At 28.9% G+C, this 9,871-nt stretch overlaps 1 protein-coding gene across 2 annotated transcripts in view; it reads right to left on the bottom strand.

The window, feature by feature from the left end:
* LOC111681974 (chitinase-like protein PB1E7.04c) overlaps positions 1 to 7,138 on the bottom strand; it is a 35,037-nt gene extending 27,899 nt beyond the window's left edge. The window contains exon 1 of one of the 2 annotated variants that reach the window (XM_046949798.1): positions 6,932 to 7,138. The gene's annotated coding sequence lies outside the window, so the exon portion shown is untranslated. Of the gene's footprint in view, positions 1 to 6,681; positions 6,884 to 6,931 lie in introns of those variants that run through there. The other variant, XM_046949799.1, reaches the window with a different exon arrangement.
* Positions 7,139 to 9,871: the final 2,733 nt, after the last annotated feature.

The raw sequence follows: 9,871 nt of genomic DNA, 5'->3' as shown, positions 1-9,871 counted from the left end.
TCGCATGAAGCTAAAGTGTGTCGAATTTCATTTCTATATTCTTATTCATTAATGTGCGTTATAGTGATTTTCCGAAGGGGACCTTAAATGGGGGGGTAGGGTCAATTATAGACCGATCTCAAAAAATTTGGTAGAAGGATTTTGGCTCATATGAAACTTTTTATGTCGAATTTCTTCGCTATGCTGTTTTTTGGAGGTCCACTTGTATGGGCGCTATCCGAAAAAGAGATATTGTGCATTTTCAATACCAAACAAACCTTAGCAATAGAGAATATTTATGCGAAATTTGAACCGTCTAGCTTCTTCCTTGTGATCCCTATCGTGATTTTAGCAGACAGACGGACAGACTGACGGACATGGCTAGATCGTCTTAAAATCTAATAAGGATCCAGAATATATATACTTTTATGGGTCTTTGACCAATATTTCGATGTGTTACAAACGGAATGACAAAATCAATATATATCTTTTTTGATGGTGGGTATAAAAATATATGTACCTTGAATTGAAAAAATGATTCTTTTCGCTTCTTTAGAAGTCAGTAAACATCACTTTCATAGAAGGTAATAAAATTAACTTAGTGCTACTTTTCATCTGGTGATAAGTGTTACATGTATTTCGAAAATATGTATTTCGTTTTAATTTTGCTAGTTGACGTCACTTTTAGACGAGCAAGTTCAAGCTACTAGTAAAATAACTAAGACCCATCTGAGCAAAACTGTTTGGATACTTCTGAATGTAATACACGAACTCAAAAATGTTTTATACATATTAGGTACATATATTATACATAATAATTTATATAGTAAGAGAGCAATCAAATGGTGTAAATTATGCAATTAAGAGTAATATATTCAATAATGTCGATTCTTTTATACACATTATCTAACCCTATACCTTAACTATGAATTGATCCTCATACAATTTTGTAAAGCGATTTTGCTTCACGTAGAACTTTTCTTTGTCAAATTTCATCGATATAGTCGTATTTTTAGGCGAATGATGAAAGTTTAAGCCATTTTGTGGACAACACATCATATGTAGGTAAGGTAAATTACAGACCGATCCCCATAAAATTCTGTCTAGTATGAAATGTATGAAACTTATTTATGTCGAATTTCATTCGCTATAATCCTACTTTTAACATAATAATGAATAGAACGAATATTTTTGTATGTTACAAACATCAGGAGAAACCCAATACACCCACCCCGTTAATGAGATGTAGGTTAGGCGCCGTTTCATGGACGGTGGGAAATTCAACCCCCCCCCACATCAAAGGTTATAAAAATAAATTACTTATTGGCGGTTATGTTCGACTATTTTTTTTAACAGTTACTAATTTTAATACGAAATAATTATTGTTTCCTACTTATATTGTTTCCCACTATTTTCTAAGACTTTATAAACGTCCCTAACAAAAACAAATACAGAATACATCGAAAACCCAAAACACAAAATATATGCTTAATTTGTTCAGTAGAATTTTTGCACCGAAACTTAATGTAATGTTATGTGTTTATGAGAATATATAACATAAAGCAAGAAAAATACCCTCCACCACCAACTTCCTTTTACTTTAATCCATTTAACTATGTAATTTTTTAAATAACTCGACAAAAGTTTTATTTCCATAACTTTATGCATGTGTGGAACTAATTTTGATTAGGATTTTCGGATTTATAATGAACTAAATTATTTTAACTATTTCACGTATATAGAACACCGGTGTTCCATTTTTTTTTTTTAATTTTTTCTCGATGAATAATTACTACGAAAAATGCGATATTTCGCTGCAACATGCCAAAAAAATAATATCCTGTCATAACCTTCGAAAATACTGTTTCCATTTTTCATTAAAAATTATCGATACATCAAAACAAAGTGTTTGATGAAATCATATCCATATAAAGTTCATCGATTTAGTTTTTAGAGTAAAAGGGTTAAGTAATTTCTGAAACGATGATTTGATTATTTTAAATCAAAACTATGATCAATATTAGCCAGATCGAAAACATTTTATCCAATTTTATTCCGTAAACATTGATTGACAATGTGCATTTAGTAATTTTCGGAAATGGTTCTTATATGGGAGTTATGACTAAAAATGAATCGATCCGGGAAAAATTCGTACTATGATATATGCGCACATAACAATTTCAACTCGAATTTAATATGGAAGCTTCATTATTCAAAAAATATGTTCATTTAGATGATTTTCGAAAGTGAACCTTTTATGGGACCTATGACCACTTCTCAAAAAAATCATAGAATAATTCATATAAAAACAACACAGATTTGTTTATAATTGTATCAAGATAGTTTTATTTTACAATGAAATATGTGTGTTTAAGTAATTTTCGGAAGTAGACTTTATATGAGAGGTATGACCAATAATGGACCGAACCTGAAGAAATTTAGAATTGTTTAATATACACAAAACCTACGCCAGTAGACTAACTTTATAATTAAATGAAATATGTGTTTTCAATTTGGTTTTCGAAGTGAATCTTATATGGGAGCTATGACCAATAGTGGACCGATCCGAAAAAAATTATATATAGACAAAACGTTTTTGTGTCGAATTTTATCAAAAAAGCTTAATTAACCAATGAAATATGTGCGTTTTAGTAATTTTCGGAAGTGGACGTTATAAAGAAGCTATATAGAAGCTATGACCAATAATGGACCGGTTCGAAAAATTTGAGTGGAGTGTGTAGATTTTTTTCTCGATAACTTTATAACTCAATGAAATATAAGCGTTTAAGTAATTTAAGGAAGTGGACCTTATATGGAAGCTATGACCAATTGTGGACCGACACAAATCTTCATAGGTAATATGATTTCTGTTAATAATAAATTTACATGTACCAAATTTTGTGTTTATACCGACATATTTGAGGATGTTATTAACGATAAATTAATTTCAGGCAATATGTGTGTTAGAAAATTTTGAATCAATTGTAATGATTTTCAACACACTTGATCCCTGGTATAAAAATCTGAGAAAATTGCGTAAAACGTAATTTTTTTTAGGTAATCTGAAATTTTTACTCATAACTTTTTACGTAGTATACCGATTTTGCCGATTTTCAATACCAAGCTGGTTAGGACAATATCAAATATTCTTAGTGAATTTGGTTGATATAATTTACGTAACTTTGGCGTGAGCGTGTTTTACACAGACGGTCAAATGGACAGACGGACGGAACGTTAAACTTACATGTTAAAAATATATTTGAAGTGATTTACTTAATTATGCGTATACTTAATATTTGTAATATAAATAAATCAATAACACGTATACGTACAAGTGTCGCCCAGTTGTATAGAAATAAAAAAGAGGGAAATAATTCTGTAACTTCTAAATAATTTATCCGATTCCAATAAAGTTTCATATATTGAAAATGAAGTGCTGCAGAGATTAGTTTTTGAATTTGTTTATCATGGGCAAACCAGGATCGTAGTCAAGGTCCAGTAAATTAGGACACCTGGAATATGTTGAATTTTAACAAGTAAGAGTGTTATATTCGGCTATGCCGAATCTTTTATACCCACCATCAAATCACTGCCATACTTGATATTTTCAATATTTTATTATTATATATCGATATTAATGAGAACATCAGGAAAACGTTTGAAAGAGGTCCATTAATGGGTTTTACTATTGACAGTGCTAATTTTTATAGGGAGTAGGGTTATTTATACATATATATGGACCAATTCTCATAAAAGTGTGTAGGAAGATTTTAGTTCCTTATTTGTTTAAAATTTCATCGATCTAAGTACTTGTATTTTGTAGCCATTAAGGAGCATTAAAGTCATAAAATATGGTAGAGAGATTTTAAATCAAATTTGTTTTATGTCGAGTTGCCTTGCGGTATTCATATTTTTCGCGTCATTTTCTGGGGCGGAATTTATATGGGGTGGTATTATTAAGGATTGATCCTCATAAAATGTGATAGAGAGATTTTGGTTGCTATAGAAGAGATAGAGATATTAGCTTACACGAAAGTAGTTTATGTCGAATTTCATAAATCTACTAGTATTTTTAAGCCAGTACTGAGCTTTAAAGTACTTTTCTGATAGGTACTTCATGTTGGAGGTAGGGTCAATTAAGGCCTGTTCCATATAAAATTTGGTAAAGAGATTTTGGCTTGTGAAAAACTTACTTCTGTGAAATTTCATCGCTATACTCGTATTTTTAAGGCAGTAATGAGTGTTAAAGTATTTTTATGGAGGGGACCTTATATGGGCGCTAGGGTCAATTATAGACCACATAAAATTTGATATAAAGGTTTTGGTTCCTAAGATACATACGTATGTCAAATTTCTTCGCTATATTCGTATTTTTACGCCCATAATTAACGTTAAAGTCGTTTTCTGAAGGGGAAATTATGTGGGGGGAAGGATCAATTATGGACCGATCCACATAAAATTTGGTAAATTTTGACTTATATAAATCTTACTTCTGTGTAATTTCATTGTTATAATCATATTTTTGAGCCAGTAATGAGCATTAAAGAAAGTTTATGGGAAGACTTTTAATGGGGGTAGGGTCAATTATGAACCGATCCAAATAAAATTTCATAAAGATTTTTTGGCCTGTAAGACACTTACTTACATCAAATTTCATCGCTATATTCGTTTGTTTAAGCCAGTAATGAGCTTAGGGGACCTTATATGGGGGGTCAATTATGGGCCGATCCATATAAAATTTCATAGAGACGTTTTGGCGTAAGAAACTTACTTATGTCAAATTTCATCGCTATACTTGTATTTTTAAGCCAGTAATGAGCGTTAAAGTCATTTTCTGAAGGGGACATTATATGGGGGATAGGGCCAATTATGGACCGATATACATAAAATTTGATTAAGAGATATTGACTTGCATGAAACTTATGTGTGTCGAATTTCATCGCTATATTCCCATTTTTAAGCCAGTAATGAGCGTTAAAGTTATTTTCTGAAGGGGACCTTATATGGGGGGTAGGGTCAATTATGGACCGATCCACATAAAATTTCATAGAGAGGTTTTGGCTAGTAAGAGAGGTTTTGGCTAGTAAGAAACTTACTTATGTCAAATTTCATCGCTATACTTGTATTTTTAAGCGAGTAATGAGCGTTAAAGTCATTTTCTGAAGGGGACTTTATATGGGGTGGTAGGGCCAATTATGGTCCTATGTCCGCCATAATGCAGAAATATTTTTCAGACGTCAAAAAACTGATCTATGCGAAATTTTATGGTATTTGCTTCATAAACAACGAATTTGTGAATATTTGAAGCTATTTATACAATATTCCGGGGGGTACAGTTGTATGGGGGCTATGTGAAATCGTTGACCGATTTTGCCCATTTTCAATACCAAACATTTCTGATCAATAAAATATATTTTGGGAAAATTTCATCTCAATATCTCTTATTTTGTGGACGCTATCGTGCCAACAACAGACAGACGGACAGACGGACGGACATGGCTAGATCGTCTTAGAATCTTACGAGGTCCCAGAATATATATACTTTATGGGGTCTTAAACCAATATTTCGATGTGTTACACACGGAATGATAAAATCAATATACCCCCCATCTTTTTTGATGGTGGGTATAAAAACGTTACTATTCCTTCTTTTGTTTTCTGATTAAAGATACCATTAATTACATAGAGCCCATAAATTAAAACTCAGAATTGCTTAGAGAAACTTAATTTTCTAATCAAACGTCCTTCAACTTTTCATGTGTATAAATAAGTAGGAAGTTTTTAACATGTATATGTTAAAAAATTAAAACTTTCCGTTTATATGCTAAAAATTTTTGTTTATTATGACAAGAACTCCAACTTTGGCTCAAAAAGGTAAATAAGAAAAGGCTTGCAAGACATGAGCGTAAAAATAGTTACTACACCAAGAGTATGTATATGGTCATGACTTAAAAACCAACACACAGTTTTATGTAAACACAACTATTTTAATTAAGAACAAAAACATTTGTTGCCCATTGGCCTGGGGGAATCTATCATATGTGGAATAAATTACTGCAGAATTATTACTTTCCACTTTAGTTGTAAACAGTTTTAAAGTTCTCCAGCTATGCCTTCAGTCCTGTATATGTCTGTCTGTTAAAAGCATGAACAAGAAAGCTGCAATTTTGTATAAATATATTTTATTGCTGAAGTTTGTTTTGCATTAAACATTGACTTTATCAGTCCATGCAATAAATAAGTTTTATACAAACCAAGATCTCGCTACCAAATTTTATGAGGATCGATCTATAATAGACTTAACGCTCTCTTAAGCTTTTAAGAAAATTTAACTTTAACACCTATCACCGGCATATTAATACGAGTTCAGCTAAGAAATTCCACAAACGAACTGAAATCTTTCAACCGAATTTCATGAAGATTGGTCCATATTCATTTTGAAGGTAGTAAAAGTTCATAACTTTATCGTGTTAATTAAATATTCCACTATTATTTGTTATTTATTTTGTGCAATAGTTTTTACTTTCAATTAAAAATATTTTTCAGTAATTTAATAAATTTCTTTACACAATTTAATAATTTAAATACTTTTTATATATCTATTCCATTACTCGTTTACTTTTATGCCAAATCACTTGAAAATTTTCCATGTATGTATGTAATATGTTACTTTTTTTATTTTTATACTTTTTCAGTACACACCTTCACTAAAAATGTAAATTTCATAACATTTTCTTAAAAAAAAACACTTTTTTTAATTTCCCCGGTTGACAGATTACAACCAGCTAAAATGATTTATACATTTTTAATACATTTTTCAAATATCACAGTGATATCAATGGAGCATGAGAAAAAAATTATATATAAAGTATATATTTGCGTTAACATTTGTGCTGATGTATGATTTGGATTTTTAAATTATGATAAAAGTTAAATATTATATTTTATTTACCTCTTAAATTTATTTTTAAGTGGCTTTTAAAGTTTAAGATTTAATTGTATTAAATTGTGGCAAATTTTCACTTTATCCTTTATATTTAGTAGATTAATTTAAAACTTTTTAATAACGTTATGTTTTTTAATAATTATTTTTTTTTTAATTTTTCTATTTATTTAATTTCTTTTAATCTTTATTTTATTTCAATTTATAGTTTAACTTTTAATTTTTTTCTTTTTATAACCTTAAGCATTTACTTTATGTTTTGTTTAAATACAAGTTTTATGTTATAAATAATTTTCTAAAATTATTTTTAGAATAATCTTTTTCTTTTGTTTGTTTTTTTGTTGGTTTCACTAACATCTGTTTGATGTCATTAACATAGCAATTAAAAATTTGACACTTAACATTTAAATGGTTTCTTGGTTTTTTGCTGTTGCTTCTGACTTTAAGTACATTATTTTTATTTCTATGTGTGTGTATGTATTTAATTTTATCACTTGGCACCGTATCCTTAGGTTTAAGTTTATTTTTAAACTTTTTAATCCACACAAAATTTTGGGCATAAAACCGTACTAGTTAAATTTCATAATATAACGTATCCTTTCGTTTACAACAATTTAATTATTTACTAAATACTTTAACAGTTTTCTATAGCTCTCCTGCTATTGTATTTGAAATATTTACGCGTTTCATAAGTTTGGCACGTGTTTTCCAAACCATAGCATTAACAAAACTGGCAATACATTTCGTATGGTAAATAAAGCTCGTATGCGCATTTAAAAACTTTTCGGAGTTAAAATCATCTTTGACATCATTTGTGTTTTGAGGATGCTGTCAGCTGTTGGCATTAAGATAAAAATTGTGTTTCATTGCCATTCCATTTGTGGGAAACGAAAAAAAATGTTTTCTCTTTGGAATTCTTAGAGCGCATGTCTACTTTTATTTTATATTGTATGTTAAGTAAAATGAATGTATTTAATAGATTTGTATGAACACAGAACAAAGATTGTACCCTTTATGATCTTTGAGTTATGATCTTTGAAGTTAAGTAAGTAAAAGATAAAATTAAGTTTTGTTTAAAATAAATATTACTAAGTATAAATTATAAATTTAAAGATACCATCATCTGAAATAAAAAATTCAATGTAGAAAAACTGTGTTTTTAGTTTTTCATTTCGTGATCCTTTTTTCCTTTTACAAAGCAAAGGGATGACGATTGCTTCATTCAATTTCTAGTTTCTGGCTTAAATCATCTGATTTGGGTCGAACAGTGAAAGAGATCTAATGCCATTAATAAATTGTGAAATATAAAATTACGTGTTTATTCTAAATTAGATACAAAACCATTCTGTGAATAAACCTGAAAACGCAAATAACTTTTCCTGAACACTAACTAACTTACTAACTTACTAACTTACTAACTTACTAACTTACTAACTTACTAACTTACTAACTTACTAACTTACTAACTTACTAACTTACTAACTTACTAACTTACTAACTTACTAACTTACTAACTTACTAACTTACTAACTTACTAACTTACTAACTTACTAACTTACTAACTTACTAACTTACTAACTTACTAACTTACTAACTTACTAACTTACTAACTTACTAACTTACTAACTTACCAACTTACTTGAAAACTGCGTTCTTTAGTAAGTACAAGGCATTACCATCCCAGCAAAAACTAACACTGACAAGAAAGGAGTTTAAATTTGCTTACTAAACAAGTCAATATTTTAAAATAGTGATGACATTGGAATTAAATACTTACATCACTCTCTTACAAATAAGAAGTTGGTAAGTACTATCGCTTGCACATAAGAGGTTAAGTGAGTATTTTTATTTATTTGTGTCTACAATTAGTTGTAACAAAAAAAGGTACAAAATTGAAAGACTAGTCATTGAAAAGTAATTTGTCGAGTTAGTAAAAGTCATTGCCCAGCTTATGCTGGGATAATTTTATATACGCAAATTATAATTAAGCACCTAAGCAGTAACTTTATATTCTCTACACCTAGTAAAATATTTAATTATAATAATCAGTTGCTATAAATTTTGTCACTTTAAACAATTACTTACGTGGTAATGGAAACCTTTTGCGAAGAATTTTTACAAAAGTTGCTAAGTACTTAGTTACTTTAAAACTCCAATTAAGTATAAACGTTATTTTAAAACATTATATACCATTGAATGGGTAAAACCTTTCTTATGTTGCCAAAATCAACTTAACGAAAATTTATTGTTAATATAAAATATTATTTGAAATTTAATACACTAAATCAAATGAAATTTTCTTTATATTCTTTAACGAAAAACATACATCATTATAATAATAAAAAAAATAAATGAAAAAACGATAAAGCTTGATTTAAGGGAAAATTTATAATCGAAAAAATAAACTGAACATTAAAGAAAAAATAAAATATACTTTATGTCTTGAAAAAGATTGGAAAGAAGCCTTTGTCATAAAAGTTAAAGTTACACAGTTTCTATAACACCATTATACAAAGAAAATAATATACTAAAGAAAAATACTTTGTACATATATTTTGTAAAATGTTTACGAAAAAAATGTACATTGTTAAAAAAAGGTATAAATGTATACGAATATACTCGTTATCGAATATTTGACATGTGGTGGAAGTTTGCTAATAAACATTTTTATTCAACCACTGAAAAATGTTTGTTCATCAAAGAATTTCATCTTAAAATTAGTTGATATAAACTAAATTACTTTTTGCAGTATAAATGTAGAGTTTACTAAACAGTTTTTAAATTTATGAAAATATTTTATGTTAAGCATTATGTAATATATCAGAGTTTGATATAACAATTAATATTAAAGCTTAAGGCATGCTTAATGTAATGTTTCTAGGTTTATCAAAAATTCAAAAAGTACCCAAAAGTACTCGGTGATGACTTCCAGTTGTAACTACTTACATG

Source organism: Lucilia cuprina, chromosome 4, assembly GCF_022045245.1.
Source record: "Lucilia cuprina isolate Lc7/37 chromosome 4, ASM2204524v1, whole genome shotgun sequence".
Lineage (NCBI taxonomy): Eukaryota > Metazoa > Arthropoda > Insecta > Diptera > Calliphoridae > Lucilia > Lucilia cuprina.
The sequence above is the reverse complement of the archived record's forward strand: the minus strand, read 5'-3'. Positions and strand labels throughout refer to the sequence as shown.